The sequence below is a fragment of the Gymnoscopelus microlampas genome (assembly GCF_963454915.1).
Source record: "Gymnoscopelus microlampas genome assembly, chromosome: 8".
NCBI classification, from domain to species: Eukaryota; Metazoa; Chordata; class Actinopteri; order Myctophiformes; family Myctophidae; genus Gymnoscopelus; species Gymnoscopelus microlampas.
Window position 1 is genome coordinate 26,051,648 of NC_139945.1, and position 19,329 is coordinate 26,070,976.

The window sequence follows — 19,329 nt, forward strand, 5'->3', positions numbered from 1 at the left end:
TCCGTCTCCACTCTGAGAAAGAAAGAAAGAAAGAAAGAAAGAAACAAATATTAATTCAAGAGAGACGAGAGCCAGATATATACGTAGATTGTATCCTGTCACAACATACACAGCCTAGCATATGGAATCAAACTTTATTTATAGAGCACATTTAATAAACAACAGAAGCTGAGAAAAGTGCCGTACAAGGTTGAGACAAACACAGCATCAACACACATTTGTGCATAGTTAAAACACATTAGAGCAGAGGTCTTCAACAGGGGGTCCGGGACCCCTAGGGGGGGTCCTCAGAGTTACTACAGGGGGTCCGCCAAATCTTTGTGATAGGATTTTTGTTTTTACATTAACCACTTCAACCCTATTCTGAGGGGAACATTAGCCGAAAATAGACGATCTACAAGCTCACAACGAGGCGTTGTGAGCTTGTAGACCGGCTATTTTCGGCAAAGGAAGAGGGGAAAAGAGCAGACTAAGTACAGAGTGAAAGTTTACTTAGTGTTGATGGTTTAAGTTGTTAAATGTCTGAAAATACACATTAACATGAAACATCTATGAAAAGCTTTAATCTGCAACACAAGTTTATGCTATATATAGAGGGGGTCCCTGCTCCATCCCTCTCTCTCAGAGAGGGGGTCCTTGGCCTGAAAACGTTGAAGACCCCTGCATTAGAAGATCCAGTGACATTAAAATCCAAAGATAATAGGTGGGCTTTCACCCATTAAGACCGGGAAAGCATCCGTGTCATTTTAGATTTCTTTGGCTATTCAAAAATAGCAGATATACAAGCTCATAGTGCGGCCACCCCTGGTCTTTTTGCTAGTCTTTGCCAACGCCCAGTAACGACTGAGCGGCAAGACCTCAGAGCTCTGGCTAAGGGTGTAATGGTTCCAGGAGCTCAGCGAGGTACAGCGGAGCTATTACTACTAACCTGTTTAAAGATTTAAAAGCAAATAAAAAGGACCTTAAAATCAATTCTAAAATTGACAGGGAGCCAGTGAAGTGAGGCAATACGTATACTGTATCCTGTCACAACTTGGTTCTCAGCCCAGGTTGCACAAACTGGCCTCACCCAGTATCACTCTTGGGGCCTGTCCTTTCCAGCTAAACCCTCAGTCAGCTACCTTGGTTGTCAGCTAGATCGCAGGCTGGGTGGTGAAACCATGGCTCTTAAGACCATCAGTAAGGTGAATGGCAGAACCAAATTCTTAGCCAGGAAAGCGCAGTTTCTGGACTCGACCAGTCTTCGCATATTAGCAAACTCACTGGTTTTATGTTGTTTCGACTATGCTATTGGCTCATGGTACAGTGGCCTAACCAAAGCCCTAAAAGAGAAGTTGCAGGTTTCTCAAAATAGGTTGGTCAGGCTTGTCTTGGGGCTGTCTGCAAGGGACCATGTTGGAAAACATAATTTCCACCAACATAATTTCCACCAGTTGGGTTGGCTCCCTCTGGCAGCCAGGTCAGTTCAACTACAGCTGAACCTGGTGCATAACATCTACATAAACAGCGCCCCTGTGTACCTATGTAAGCTCTTTCAGAAGCGTAGCGAAGCCCATTCCAACCTAACCAAAGCCAGCATAGCAGACCTGACCATGCCCACGTTCACCACTGAAATGGGAAAACGCTCATTTAGATTTGGAGGAGCAGTCAACTGGAACCCTCTACCCCTGACTATAAAGAGCACCAGCAGCCATCTCCTTTTTAAGATAAGGGTCAAAGCATGGCTTTTAGAAAATGTTGCCGAATAGTAGGGTCACCTATGTGTTAGCAATGCGATTATATGTATTTATGCTGTAGGTAGTGTAGCTTTTGATTGTTTTATTTATACTATAAACTGTACTGTCTAACTGTATGTATTCTGTTGCAGTGCTGTCTGTTTGTCTCAGACCAAGGACCACAATGAAAATACTTTTATGCGTCTGTATCCTTGACGTTTCTACGATGAACATGATGTAACATGTGTTTTTCCTTATAACGTCTAATAAAATCAAATCAAGGGATGGGGCGATAATAGTTATCATTAAAAACGCACACAATAATCGTAGAGATTTAAATTTATTGTGAAATTGTCCTCCGTCATACACAAGGATGAATTAGCTTTTGTTGAGCGTCAAATCCAGTACCACTTAAACCCTCTGTACTTGATAACACAGACCTGTCAAGACTGCATTTTATTTGGTATGCTCTTCTTTCACTCTACACAAATCGAGTTGCCAAAAATGGCCAATCTACAAGGTCACAACACGCTGCGTGCATTGTGAGCTTGTACTTAGTTTACACCACTGCACACTTTGTCCTTCAACGGTCAAGTGACAGGGGTTTGCACAATCATCCAGCTTCCAGCTCAGGAACGTTGCTAAAATCAAGTCAAATTTGCATTCATGCCTTCATGTCATCACACTTAATACTGCAATTAGTCCATGAGCCAGACAAGATTTAATTTGAAAGAGTGGGCAAAACCATACCTATATAAATTGTTTATAGGGCCAATATAAGTAAATACATATATGATAACCTTTCCACAGGAGCAGCTTTTTCATATCACACATTTTGTTATTTTCCCCATACGTACATGACAGGTGAAAAAATGTCAAAATTGAAAACATAGTTATCATAATGAAACTTCCCCAGTTGATTACTTACATGAAGACAATGATTTATCGTATTACAAGTTATGCATTAGGAAAATATGCCCGAATTTGCATAACTTTCCAGAATCAACATTGGAACATTGGACAAAGCCCGAGTCAACATTCTTATTTAATTTTGTTAAGATGTTGGAGTCAAAGGTTTTTTTAACGAGGGAATATTCAATATCTGGCTACATTTTGGGGCTCTGGGTCATGGACTAAATGCCCAATTTGCATATTTAAATAGACAAATTCAGAAAACTTGTAGTACAATAAATCATTGTCTTCATGTAAGTAATCAACTGGGGAAGTTTCATTATTATAACTATTTTTTAAATGTTGTCATTTTTTCACCTGTCATGTAACAGATGGGGAAAATAACAAAATGTGTGATAAATATGAAAAAGCTGCTCCTGTGGAAAGGTTATCATATATTTATTTACTTATATTGACCCTATAAACAATTTAATATAGGTATGGTTTTGCCCACTCTTTCGATAATCATTGCTCAATTTTGGGGCTCTGGCTCATGGACTAAATGTACAAGTTACAAGTAAATGTAATTTCCAAACTTAGGACCAAGTTCTGCGAGACTGGTGAAGTCAACAAGGAAGACAACAACCAAAGACCCCTTAATTGCTTCACTGAGGAACCATAGATTTACAGGCAAGATTTGCACAACGGTACCAAAGACAGATGTCAAAGTTGCAGGACCCATGCTCAGGTGCCAGTCACACACACACACACACACACACACACACACACACACACACACACACACCTGTGCCTAGCACACACCTGTGCCTGGCACACACCTGTGCCTGGCACACACCTGCCTGCAAATGGTACCAGGGCTGACACCAAATAATGCGTAATCTGCATAACGGAACACCAGCATCACTTGCCCTTACACACAGCACATCTAACCAATTGAAGCCTGAGGTTCCGATTCTGCCAAATGTCAACGGTTCTCTGAAAAACGTATGTTTCTATATCAGTGGTTTTCAAACCTTTTCATGTGAAGGACCCCAAAAATGACATGAATTTGGCCACGGACCCCCACGCTACCCCTGTACGCTACCACAATGGATTTGAAATGAAACACTCGAGATGCAATTGAAGTGCAGAATTTCAGCTTTAAATTGAGGGTATTTACAACAAAATTGAAAGAAGGGTTTAGGAATTGCAACAATTTTCAAACATAATCCCCTCATTTTAAAGGACCTTAAGTAATTGGACAAATGAATATAATCATAAACAAAATGTTCATTCTTAATACTTTGTTGAAAAGCCTTTGCAGGCGATGACTGCCTGAAGTCTAGAACCCATGGACATCACCAAACGCTGGGTTTCCTCCTTTTTGATGCTTTCCCAGGCCTTGACTGCAGCTGTCTTCAGTTGTTGTTTGTTTGCAGGTCTTCCTGCCTTAAGACGGAAGACATCAGCGGTTGATGACCGCAGGATCATTGCCATGGTAAAGAAGAACCCCTTCACAACATCTACTGAGGTGAGAGACTCTCCAGGAAGTAGGCGTACCATTATCCAAGTCTACCATAAAGAGAAGACTTCACGAGAGCAAATACAGAGGGTTCACCACAAGGTGCAAACCATTCATAAGCCTCAAGAATAGAAAGGCTAGATTAGAGTTTGCCAAAACACATCTAAAAAAGCCAGCCCAGTTCTGGAACAGCATTCTTTGGACAGATGAAACTAAGATCAACCTGTACCAGAATGATGGGAAGAGAAAAGTATGGAGAAGGCTTTTTTAGATGTGTTTTGGCAAACTCTAATCTAGCCTTTCTATTCTTGAGGCTTATGAATGGTTTGCACCTTGTGGTGAACCCTCTGTATTTGCTCTCGTGAAGTCTTCTCTTTATGGTAGACTTGGATAATGGTACGCCTTCTTCCTGGAGAGTGTCTCACCTCAGTAGATGTTGTGAAGGGGTTCTTCTTTACCATGGCAATGATCCTGCGGTCATCAACCGCTGATGTCTTCCGTCTTAAGGCAGAAAGACCTGCAAACAAACAACAACTGAAGACAGCTGCAGTCAAGGCCTGGGAAAGCATCAAAAAGGAGGAAACCCAGCGTTTGGTGATGTCCATGGGTTCTAGACTTCAGGCAGTCATCGCCTGCAAAGGCTTTTCAACAAAGTATTAAGAATGAACATTTTGTTTATGATTATATTCATTTGTCCAATTACTTAAGGTCCTTTAAAATGAGGGGATTATGTTTGAAAATTGTTGCAATTCCTAAACCCTTCTTTCAATTTTGTTGTAAATACCCTCAAATTAAAGCTGAAATTCTGCACTTCAATTGCATCTCGAGTGTTTCATTTCAAATCCATTGGTAGCGTACAGGGCCAAAATTATGAAAATTGTGTCACTGTCCAAATATTTCCGACCCTGACTGTACATACATACATACATATTCACGATTTTTCTAAAATAGCAGATCAACAAGCTCATAGCGCGGCACTCTGTGCCACACCATGAGCTTGTATATCTGCTATTTTTGAAAAGCCAAAGTGTAAAATGATACTTTTTAAGATCAAATGAAAAAGTGACACAGATGCGTTCCAGGTCTTAATGGGTTCAAAACATCAGAAGCTGTGCAAAGTGCCGTACAAGGTTTAGGCAAACAGCATCAACAGGCATCCATCGGTGCACACATGTGTGCATATTTATAAACCCATTAGAGCAGAGGTCTTCAACAGGGGGTCCGGGACCCCTAGGGGGTCCTCAGAGTTACTACAGGGGGTCCGCCAAATCTTTGTGTGATAGGATTTTTTTTTTTGTACATTAAAGGAGCTACACCATGAATTTAAAAAATAATAATATTTGATATCATATTGTTTATGTCCCTCAAACGTTTTTCAAAAGGTTTGAGCCTAAATCAAGCCTCAGATATACTCATTCCAACTAACTTCTCTCTGGCTTATAAAGCACTTTCACCTGCAATACCACATTGTCCTGTTTGGCACGGGGCGCTATTGAGCCAGTTTGTATGCATGTCATGTCCTGGTTCTGTGTGGAAAAAGTAAAAAAAAAAAATAAGATTTTTTTTTAAAAAAAATAAAAATGATTTTTTTTTTTTTGGATTTTTTTTTTTGGTTAGAACTGAAAAACGGGAGGAATTGTTCCCAGACGTGACGTAGGGTGGGGGAACAAATCTGACGGACTGTTTTCAGACCAATTTACATGAAAACCACAGATAGCCTATGAAAGCCTGCATGCTCGAAGTCGGGTATTTGTTGGAACAGAAGAGAGGTGGGGGAGACCAAAAACACACAAAAATGAAGAAAAAGTTAAAATTCATGGTGTAGACCCTTTAACCACTTTATCGCTATTCTGAGGGGAACATTAGCCGAAAATAGCCGATCTACAAGCTTTGTGAGCTTGTAGATATTTTCGGCAAAGAGAGGGGGAAAAGAGCACACTAAGTACAGAGTGAAAGTTTACTTAGTGTTGATGGTTTAAGTGGTTAAATGTCTGAAAATACACATTAACATGAAACCAATGAAAAGCAACACAAGTTTATGCAATATAAGGATGAATTAGCTTTTGTTGAGCGTCAAATCCAGTACCACTGGACTTGTACTTTACTTGAGTATTTCCAATACTTCACTACATCTCATATGCAAATATTGTACTTTTACTCCACAATTCCTACAATTATTTGAAAACATTAGTATAACTTTACTTTAGCTTTCATTTTGATTATTATTATTATTATTATTATTGCAAAACATACATCCACTTCAGCCCTATATACATTTCGGCCATTTGAAAATAGCCCATCTACAAGCTCACAATGTGTCACATCATTACGAATTGTGAGCCTGTAGATCTGCTATTTTCATATGTTATACATTTGAGAACTTGAAATGGGACATTGTGCACAATGAGTACTTTACTTTTGGTACTTTAATGCCAATACTTTTGTACTTTTTGCATAAGTACATTTTGAATTCTGGACTTTTACTTGTAACAGAATAAGTCTCAATACCACAATGTAGAAATACAAGTAAAAGTACTGTATTAAAACATGCTTGAGTCAAAGTACAAAAGTATAAGCATCAAAAATATAATCAAAAATATACTCAAAGTAAAAGTACTCATTCTGCAGAAATGTCTCTTAAAGTTTTCAAAATGTATTCAAATATTTTGAAAATATCAAGAATGCAAGCTCACACCAAAGCAACACGTTGTGAGCTTGTAGATCTGCTATTTTTACTATCTCTCTCACACACACACACACACACACACACACACACACACACACACACACACACACACACACACACACACACACACACACACACACACTAATGTTTAGGGCTGAAGTGGTTAGTCCATGTTTTGTAATAATCAAAAGCTACAAAATAACTACTAACTCAAGTTTTCATATCATTGTAGTGGAGTAAAAGTACAATATTTATCTCTGAGATATAGTGGAGTAGAAGTAAATGTATTGAAAATTGGATCTCCAGTTAAGTAAAAGTTTCTCAAAATTGTACTCAAGTACAGTACTTGAGTACATGTACTTAGTTACTTTATACTAGGCCTGCAAAGCTGGTGTCAGCATCACGACCGTCATGGATTAACTTCAACCTTGTGTTTGCACCTTCCCCATTTACGGCCTGTACATCTACATAAACATTCAAATTTCAAATATAAAGTGCTTACTTCATGGCCACGGATGTTATAATTATGTACGAGCCCTCCAACGTACCTGCATCTTCCGTATTGTTCATTAAAAAGCATTTTAATCCGATCGGTGGCCATTTTCCTCATAGAGTTATGATGTAGCATAGTGCAATACACCTCCCAGCCGATAGGGTAGCGTAGTTTAAAGCATATAGTGAATAGACGGAGAAAATGTCCACCAATCAGTTTAAAATGCTTTTTATTGAAAAATACGGAGGATATAGGTACTTCTGAGGGCCCGTACACTAGAATAACATCCGTGGCCATGAAGTAAGCACTTTATATTTGAAATATGATCGTTAATGTAGATGTACGGACCGTAAATGGAGAAATTGAAAACACCAGGTTGAAGTTACTCCATGACTGTCAGTCATGTTTCAGGACTAAAACGAAGACGGTTCATATTCACTTCACACAGCAATGCTTCATCCTCACTAGTTGTTGCTTTTTTACCAAGTCAAATAACAGTGAAATCACACGCAATTCCATCAATTCCTTAATGCTAAGCAGTTATTAGCTAAGCTAAGTAGCTAACACACACCTGCAGAACACTTACCTGTTTTGTGGTCTGGATGGAGATGTTTTCACAGTCTGGTCACAGTGTGTTTTAACAGCTTTTTTCACCAACCTGTTAAACACTGATAACTCTACTCGACGTCCCTGTGGAGTAACGTTACTTTAGGAGTTGTTTATTTCACTATAAGAGTCTTTTTCCTTGTAAACAGAGTGGGTACTTTTAACTCTATGAGTGGGTCACAAACATTTGTGATTGCTGGAAGGTGTGAGGGGGAGGGGCTGACAATTAAAGGACTCTAATAGCCCCGCCCCTCCCTGCTTCCTAGAGCAGGTTCTCAACCTGTGGGTCTGGACCCCACATGATTTTTTTTTGAGTGGGGGGGTTCCCTGACAGTGAAGTGACAAATAAAGGACTTTTAAGACCTTTTTAATACCAAAAACACAAGTAATACATCAAAAGTAATCAACAAACCCAACATCAACAAAATACTATAAAAACTGGTCAAACATTGGCCAAATTGTCAAATAATATAAAATAGCCCAAAAAAATAGCCAATCTGCAAGCTCACAACGCCTCGCGTTGTGAGGCGTTGTGAGCTTTTACATCTGTTATTTTCACAATATTTATCTGTGGAGTCAAACTAAATGTAACGCCTCAACTCCTACTTTCCAAGTTCTTGTCAGGGTGGGGGGTCCCCAGTTCAAATATGATTATTTTGGGGGGTCCCCAGTTCAAATATGATTATTTTGGAAGGTCACGGCCTGAAAAAGTTGAGAACCACTGTCCAAGGGCAGGGTTTATCAAAGTAGGTGCCCCGGCCCCCTAGGGTGCCGTGACACAAGTCCAGGGCCCAGGGTGGGCGCAGAAAACGTTGATAATATTTGCAAATCATCAATATATCACTTCAGTTTAACCACTTCACCTCACTGCGTTCTTTTTCCATCTACTGTACACCAAATCTCTTTGCCAAAAATAGCCTATCTACAAGCTCACAACACGTGATGTTCCCCCCACACAGTGGTGGAAAAAGTATTCAAATGTTTTACTTAAGTAAAAGTATCAATACTGCAATCTAGAAGTACTCTGTTACAAGTAAAAGTCCGGAATTCAAAATGTTACTTGAGTAAAAGTACAAAAGTATTGGCATCAAAATATACTTGAAGTACCAAAAGTAAAAGTACTCGAATGTTTGAAAATAGCAGATCTACATGTGAGCTTGTAGATCGGCTATTTTCAAATAGCCTATGTATAAAATACAGCTAAAGTGGTTCATGTATGTTTCATAATATCATAATCTATGTCTGAAAAGTAACTAGTAACTAAAGTTTTCAAATAATTGTTGTGGAGTAAAAGTACAATATTTGCCTCTGAGATGTAGTGGAGTAGAAGTAAAAGTACTGAAAATTGGAAATACTCCAGTGAAGTAAAAATTCCTCAAAAGTGTACTTAAGTACAGTACTTGAGTAAATGTACTTAGTTACTTTACACCACTGCCCCCACAATAGGGATGCTGGGGTTCAGATGGTTAAACGACGAGTATAAAGTCCTTTTCAATCTGTCCTAATTTAAAGGAAACTGATATTCTGATATGAAGTTTTCCCCGTGACATGCTGTATCTTTGGGGGAAAGACTGTAAGAATGTAAGGCGCTTTAAAGCAACATTGTCATTCAGGTGGTGCCGTGGATGGAAAGTTATTTACAGGATGCAAACAGAGCTACAGTATAACTACAGTACAGTGGTGGAAAAAGTACTCAAATGTTTTAATTAAGTAAAGGTATCAATACTGCAATGTAGAAGTAGCCTACTCTGTTACAAGTAAAAGTCAGGAATTCAAAATTTTACTTGAGTAAAAGTACAAAAGTATTGGCATCAAAATATACTTAAAGTACCAAAAGTAAAAGTACTCGAATGTTTGAAAATAGCAGATCTACAAGCTCACAACGTGTCGCACCGCAACGCGTTGTGAGCTTGTAGATCGGCTATTTTCAAATAGCCTAGGTATAAAGTGGTTCATGTATGTTTTATAATAATTATTTGAATAATTTATATCTGTGTTACGTCCCAGATGGTGGTCCAGGAGGAAGGGACGGTAACATATACCCAGATTATATACTTGAGACAGACATAGGATGAGGTTAAAGTAAAGTTGTTTATTAACCAACTGAAGTGAACAGAAATAAATGCCAAGTAACAAATACAGGGAGGGTCAGGTGGTGCCAAAGGAAAGAATGTAGTAAACTCAAGAGAAACAAAAATCCTTCCTACTCCAACAATAAACGGAAAATACAATGGGTGGCACTCACCTCTAGACTAGTGGGATTAAACACGGGAATTACCTACATGCAATATGTACAGGGTACCCCAGAGCTAAACTACCCCCCCCTGTACTAAACGTTTGGCAAAAAGGTCAACAAGTCTTTAAGAGACTGGAGGTAAATTAGTTAGGACATGTGCATGGAGCAAACAAATGATCTGGTGGAAGCATGATGGGGAAAGAGAAAGATGGCTGCCGTCACAGGTGCTTTATATCTGATGACGATGGAGGTGATTGGTGGAGTGATGAGGGGAAGGACCAACCGGTGGTGAGAGGCGGAGTTGAGTTGAGTGAATGGGCTGGACCTGAGAGTGAGTGAACAGAGAAGCAGGCAGAGTGTAGCAGGGAGAAAAACAGCATACACAGTCTCCCCATAAACATACAGTCTCCCCTTAACCATACCCGTAACAATCTGCAAAGTGACTAGTAACTTCAAATAATTGTACTGGAGTAAAAGTACAATATTTGCCTCTGAGATGTAGTGAAGTAGAAGTAAAAGTATAGACAACTGGAAATACTTCGGTAAAATAAAAGTACCTCAACATTTTACTTAATTACAGTACTTGAGTAAATGTACTTAGTCACTTTACACCACTGCAAACCAGGAAGTACAAAAATAAGCTTTGGAAAATGCTAATCACCACACAGGAAGTACAGGATGCACAGGAAGTCACCATCAAGTCAAGTAATCTTTATGTACAGTATATAGCATACTTGAGCATAAAGAAACGATAGGAGTTGACCCAAAGTTCTTTCCAAACGAGGATGGCCATATGAAACACACGATAACCATAATAAATTGTAAAATCCACAAAAGCAAGACTAAAATGTAAAACACATACCAATAAATCACAAGACTATTAAGAGTAACTAAACAAAACAAACAACTGATTAAAAGGCTGTAAGGTATTACAAATAAATTAAATTAAATACATTCAGTGGACTCGAGAAAACATCAAAGGTGGGGCAACCTCAAACTAAGCTAAAACCACGAGAAAAGGGTGGGTCTTTAGATTTCTGTCAACGGGGCAGAACTTAACAGTGGTACAGAATGTTGTGTTTCTCAAAACAGATTCTCAATCATAGAGCCATGGAAAAACATGCATAAAGAAAATTAAAGAGTCCCTAAAACTGGGGGATGCCACATGGCAGAGTATGACAAGGTCCCTGATGTCAAAGTTTCAATCTTTAAATAAAGGCCTAATAAAGGACACATTTGTTCTAACGAAACCCTTACAGTAGACTAATAGTACAGGCCTTACATCACATCGTCTAGTTAGTAGTTGCGGGGTTGTAATGTGACGGTCAAGAAAGTGGAAATAACATCTTATTAGGCTTTGTTAGGTCTTATTAGGCTTTGTTAGCCTCTAGGAATTATGTTCCATAATTAGCGTATAACTGTGTTTGTTTGTTTCTGTCTAATAGCAGAGAACACCATTTCTAATAACACCTTTTGTTACGTTTCATTTCTAATTAGAACATAATTAAGGGATAATAGTGGAAAATAAGGGTATAACAACGTTTGTTTCTTTCTAATAAAAAACATTATTGCTAATAAGAAACACATTATTTGTAATAACGGCTTATTATGTCAAATTAGTGTACCGTAAATTGTGCTGAGACCGAAAAAGGAATGCATGAGCATTCGATCTTCTCTACTATGAGAAGTAGAGGAGATCAGTGTCACAACAAAATCTGTGATACAAAGATGTGGGCTAGAAGTGTTGTCTATGTACACCACATATGTGTGTCTGTGTACACGACATATGGTACACTCACAATGTCTTATCGCCTTCCATGAAACATGACCATCCTGCCATTTGTGTTCAACTTCAACCAATTATTTAGTTCCTGAAGGACAACAATCCAAACACCCAAAAACTTCTTCATCAGTGATGGGCGACCGTTCAATATCAAGGAAAGAACCTTCCAGACGGGATTCACTGCTGTAAATTGGAGTTAGGTACCTGGAAGCTGGTCACAGAAAAGGGCCTGCTTATGCCACCATGAAGCTAACTGCAGAATCACAAGTAGCTAGGGGTACGAGTCCGACAAGCCCACAGTTAAAGCCCTTTATAACACACTCCTACCTCTTAAAGTCAAGCTCATCTACAGTACGTGGAAGAGTAACATACATGCAGAATAAGCGCAATCCTTACAAAAGAGCTGCCCACTAACAAAGGTACACTGAGCATTCATCAACTTATTTGTACTATCCACAATCCATCCACGCTTCTTTTACAGCTGCGAATGGAGGACAATATATGGTACTGTGCACCATGGACACGGTCATCATCTTAATCCATCCACCTGAGAAAGTCACTCAGAGGCATGTCCAAAGAAGCCCAGCAGTGTCTAAAGCATTGTTCGAAAAGCCAAATCTGTGAAAATATTGATGCATTCTCAAGTGACTTGTAAATGTTTTAGTCAAGTGTTTCAGTTACAAAATACTTAATTTCAATATTAATTGCAAATATTGTTTGTCCTTCCAAATACATTTATATGGAAGATGAGACCTATTGTTATTGCTTCAATAATGAATTACTATATTTTATTGATAATTTTTCTATTTCTAACATAAAGCAAACATATTCACTCATAACATTGTTATGAGTGAATATTTAGCTAAAAGAGTTAAGTGACTATGGCACCGCCTTGTAAACAAAATACTATGGTCACTACCGTAACAATACAGTCACTACCGAAACACCAGTTATGTTGTCAAAAATCAAAGATGGTGAGTTATCAACCAATATTTTATGATAATGATTGGTTAGGTGTATGTGTTATGTCAACAATGAATGTTTAGCAAAAAGAGTTAAGTGACTATGGCACAGCCTTGTAAACAAAATACTATGGTCACTACCGTAACAATACAGTCACTACCGAAATAGTGCAGTCACAACCGAAACACCAGTTATTTTGTCAAAAATCAAAGATAGTGAGTTATCAACCAATATTTTATGATAATGATTGGTTAGGTGTACGTGTAATTTCAACTATCATTAATTCTGAAATCAATATAATCAACTTTATACATTTTACAAAGAAATATAGCATTTAATTTTGATAAATCTTAAGAATTCAATATTAAAAAATCAGTTAGAATATTCATTTTAATGTATTTAATTGTAGAAACCACCTACATTCATTTTTAGAAATAGTCTGTACAGGGGAGGATGAAAAAATTAATTAATACATTCATATAAGTATCTTTATTCTAAGGTAATTCTACATGTTTCGGTAGTGACACATTTTGGGAGAGGAAAGATATTCCAAAAGATTATGAAAATACAGTATGATAATTGACTGTACTTTTACTAAATCTGTGTCCCTTAGATCTGGTGCAACGTGAATATGGTCTTTCCAAAATAGAATAACATTTCACACAATTTCCAACTCTGAATTTGAACCAATTCGGTAGAATGGCTCATATATTTTTCTATTCTTTTTTTTTTTTTTTTACAAATCCAGGCTTGGTGGGTGCCCCCCAGCCTCATGGCGCCCTAGGCAATTGCCTACTCTGCCTAATGGAATGGCCGGCTCTGAGGTGGCAAAATCCAGATTGGATCTTGTCAAGGCAACTATTTGCGGTTGCCTATTGTGGGCACGTGATAACAGGGGAACATTTGATGAAAAATAGCCGACCTACAAGCGTGTGAGCTTGTGAAATTGTTGAAATTATGTTTTTATGTGGACACTCCAGTTAATTAAGTATACCTGGTTCTCACCTTAGCACCTCCTCCACCACCTTAGCACCACCCACCTGTCCTAGTCCCTCCTCCTCATGCCCACACCTGTTGTGTTATGATAATGAGGGGGTGGGTATATTTTTACAATGTCAATAAAGGGCTGTTTTTCTATTGGCACGTTTGACCCTCAAGGTTTCAGCCTCCAGGTAGAAACTCAAAATAGTCAGAGAAGACATAAAACACCATAAAAACACCACCAGGGGGCTTAATGAAGTTCTATCAACCTCATAGACACATGAAAAACAGAAAAAGTGCAAAACCATGGCACCACCTCTTTAAGTATAAAGGGGTTTAAGTTGTTAAGAAGTTGGAACACAACAGTTAGATGTACTGTAGCTACTGTAAGCCAAACATGTTTTCAGTGGGCTCTGCCAGGGTCGCCAGGGCCTTACAACCCATTCAGTTGATGATGTTCATGGACGTGATCTCAAGGCGGAGGAGGAGAGTGTCTGGTTTGGGGGCATCAGAATTCCACCTGAGGCCATGTTTCTCTGTCTGAAAGACCCTGCGGGTCTGGAGGAGTGAGTTGCTGCCCCAAGAGTTCAAGTATCTGGGGATCTTGTTCACGATGAGGGAGGGTCAAATGGAGCATGAGATTAGGGATGGGACGATATGAAAAGTACATGTCATGATTAGAATGTATCATGATTATTGTGGCAAAAATAATTGCGATTAACAATATTATCGTGATAATCAAAATATGCTTAAAACTTAAAATGGCACTTTAGTTAACCACTTGAACCCCCAGCATCCCTAATCTGGGGGGAACGTTCGCCGTTTTTGGCAAATCGATTTGTGTAGAGTGAAATAAGAGCGTACCAAATGCATCTGTTTTATCAAGTATAGAGGGTTTAAGTGGTACTGAATTTGCAGCTCAACAAAAGCTAATTCATCGTAGTATATGACGGAGGACAATTCCACGATAAATTTAAATCTCTAAAATAAGATTATTGTGAGTGTTTTTGTATCACGATAAACGATAACAATTATCATGCCATCCCTACATTATATGGACACCAGCTCACAACAACACACAGCAAGGCCAATAAGTTAAGCCAGCGATTCTCAACTTGTTGGCCGGGGCCCACTGGTGGTCCTTGAGGATATTGCAAGTGGGCCCCCAAATAACTGGAAAAACACTATTGATTGCATCACCTTAATATATCGCTGTTGTTGGGCAGAAACCTCTTATCTCTTTATTTTCGTAAATCAATGCCCTACTTGAACATACTACAGCGTCAGAGAAAAACAGCAAACACTTTTGCTGTTTTTGAATTTGAATCCTGAAAAGTAACAGTTTTGGACATGGACATGAGGTTTCCACGCGACAGAGACGACATATATATATATTTTAAATGTGTTAAGAACTTGTATATTGATCCAAGTCGGACCACAATCGATTGATTGATCATTAAAATAAACACGGTCTTAAAATGCACGCGGCCCACCAATTCGATCACACCCCGGTGGTCATTAAGTGGTCAAGAAGGGTGGGCACGCTTTTGAAATTTTCAAGTGGGCCTTGCTTGATCCAGAAAAAGTTTTAGAACCACTGAGTTATAAGTACAGTATGCCTACTTGTTCCATCATTACCAAAGCAACCAACCCAGATACGTATAGGTCAACGATGTCTGAATACACAAATACAATATGATCTCTTGCAAATAACGGCGTGGACAGTCGGCCCACACAGATAGAGATTTGAGAAACAAATTATTGGATTTGCCTGCAAGTCTGTGCAAATCCTAAGAACACAGAGCTGTGTGATTGTCTGACCTGCAGCCAGTCTGTGGGACGTCATGACACCAATGCATGATGGGTATATATATATAAAAAAAACACAAAAAAAAACAGTGACCAGACCAGTGATTCCCACTGGTGGGCCGTGAGGGTATTGCAAGTGGGCCCCCAAATATAGTATATGTTTTCTTTTAAATGAAAGAATTGTCTTCATAGTGATGCCAATAAATAAGAACTTATAAGAACTTAAACCCCAGCGTCCGTATTGTGGGGAAAGCTTTCGCAGAAAATAGCAGATCGACAAGCTCACAGAGCTATTTTTCTGTGTCTGTCAGAGTCCGTCATAATCCTTCAGTCCGTCAGTCTGTCAGTCCCAGTCAAGTTTCGACCTTGTAGATCTGCTATTTTTACCTATTTTTTTATTTGAATCCTGAAAAGTAACAGTTTTTGTACATACTGTACATGAGGTTTCCGACCGACAGAGATGATTTTCAAGTGGGCCCTGATTCAGAAAAAAAAGCATCGTGAACTGCATCATCATCTGCATCATCATCATCATCATCATCAGACTATTATAACTATAACTATTTCCTCCTGCCTGTGCTGAAATGCCTGGCTGTCACATGGATTCGTCACACAGTGTGTTTAGGCTGCTGGCGGCAGCAGCAGCCAATCTTTTTGCAGCCACTGTGATCTCTGCAGTAAAAGAGACGACCGTAGGATGTTGTCATCCGCCCTCTGTCTGTTGTCACAGCAACCATTGATGTCATTACAGTAGTCCCCCCCCGTGTGACGAGTGAATAGGCTTCTGATAACATACTAAAAAACAGATTGTATATACCCACTCTCCTCTCATCTCCTCCTTCACTCTCTCCCTCGAAGTGGTCCTTCACATCATTTTTTATGAACTGTTTAAGTATCTACGAATGCTTTCTAAATCAGTGGTTTTCATGATTTTTCTAAAATGTTCAAAAATAGCAGATGTACAAGCATGCATATCTGCTATTTTTGAATAGCCAACGCTAAAAATCTAAAATGACACACATGCGTTCCCGCTTTTAATGGATTAAAGCCGCACTATGTAACTTTCCTCTTCTACCCCAGATTTGAACCCGGTTTCCTGCACAACTGCTAAAATGTTTTACCATTGAGCTAATAGAGCCTGCCTGCTTGATATGGGGATAAATTGAATCTTGACTTTCAGGTCAACCTTTGCCACGATCTGAATGTCTCAATAGAAGAGCAGGGAGACAAAATACAACCACCCCTATTATAATATCTATTATATTGTATTAATATACAGATTGGACAAAACAGCACTTTATTCATTTAAAACAAGTTACAAAGTGCCCCTTTAAACACAATTTCTGAGGTACAGTACTTAAACCTTTGTTTCCATTGTATTTTTCATGCTTCTACTCCTACTACATCTCTGAGGCTAATATTGCACTTTTTACTCCAATGCAGTTATTTGACAGCTTTAGTTACTAGCTACTTTACAGGTTTAGATTATATTAAAACCATTAACCAATTACTAAGCCTCTCGAGTCGTGAGCTTGTAGATCTGCTATTTTCTAATTTGAAAACTTTGAAAAAAAACAACAGTGAAATGGGAGTACTTTTAATTTAGCTACTTGTAAGTATATTTTGATGCCAATACTTTTGTAATTGTATTTTTACAGCACACATTCACATTTTGAATACAGGCCTTTCACTTGTAAACTGAGTATTTTATATATTGCCGTTTTGCTTCTTTTACTGAAGATAACATAATTTATTACAAAATATTAATTAATTGCCTATGTCAGAATTTTTAAGAATACATTGATCATACAAGCAGAGTGTTTTTCATGGTGTTTGGAGCAGACAGCCAAACATGTGTACCACTGTGAGAGAGCGCAGGCCACAGTGACCTTGTTATTGTCAAAAGCTAGACAAGAACTATGGCATGAGACTAGATGCACAATCCTTCACAGAGCTGCCTCCAAACCGGTACTTCAAAGACACCAGCTGGATACTGACATGATACTGACATGATACTGACACCAGGATACTGACCATGATACTGACACCAGGATACTGACATGATATTGACCATGACACTGACCATGATACTGACCATGATACTGACATGATACTGACCATGATACTGACACCAGGATACTGACATGATACTGACCATGATACTGACATGATACTGACCATGATACTGACATGATACTGACCATGACACTGATATGATACTAACCATGATACGACCATGATATTGACCATGATACTGACATGATACTGACCATGATACTGACATGATACTGACCATGATACTGACCAGGATACCGATACTGACCATGATACTGATATGATACTAACCATGATACTGACCAGGATACCGATACTGACCATGATACTGACATGATACTGTATATGTAGGCTACTTAGTTACTTTCCACCACTGCTGTAGTGTAATGTGATGGCGTACAATACAAATACATGATTTTAATCTGACGGCTGTGTCTTTGATCACCCTAACCCGGTCTAGTAAAACTGCTCCTTTGGAGTCAACCAAAGAAATGATGGCCCTTTATGAGAGAGCTGCCAAGATCTGCTGCAAACAATAAAAAACAAAAATAAAGTGGAACTGAAAAAGACTGTAGGATCTGCAGGATATTTATGAGAAGTTATCTTGTACAGGCAATTGGGCCAATTAAAGAGCAGATCTAAAAGAGCAATTTATACTGGGAAAAGGTTCAAACAGCCCATCCCTTGTTTTGAAGGTCTTTCTTCCCAGCAACGCTAAGGTTGAAACCAGGTGTTGCTGGCTGTGGTTCCTGCCTCGCTCTGCGTGGTTCCCTATGACCAATACACGCCCGAGGAGAAGTCAGACCTTGATCTCCACAACAGCTGCCTAACAGGTCATAGCTGACCAAACACAAGCAGATGAACATCTGAGAATAATTCCTCTGGTCTTTATAACAACAATAGAGGCAGACGGGTCAGGAGTACAAACCTGATGTAACCAATTGGAACACTATACTGTATAGAATCCTTGCTCTGGGCAATGTCACAATACGGCCAACATTAGGTGAAAATAAGGGAACATTTGCCGGAAATGGCCGATCTACAAGCTCACAACACGCCATGACACAGGGAAAGAGGAGGGGGCCAAGGATAGATCCTCGGGGGAATCCGGTGCACAAAGTAATTTATAATGAATAGCTTGGAGTAATTTTCCATTTCCGTTGAGTGGCAATCACTACCAAGCTACAGTAGGCTTGTTAGCAGCAATGTAATGTTAGGCTGAAATCTGGAAATTATTTTAATGAATAAAATGTTATTTTAACCACTCTGTATGATTAATACATCATCCACATTAATACAGTATAACAGAACATCTGCAGTGGTTGGAGGTGGTCTCACTACTCTTCCACTGAGAAATTTTGCTGTCACGATTATAATGCCATTTTACATGACGATTAATTGTCACAAATAATTGCGATTAACGATTTAATTGTTTTTGTCGTTGGACATTTGGACATTTCTGGTTGGCTTTTAGGCTTTGAAGTTGCCCGGGGCGGATATGACAAATAAGCTAAATGTACAAAGAAATGACTGACATATTTTATAACTTTACACTTAAACAAAAAAACCTTAGTGGAAATGGCTAAACT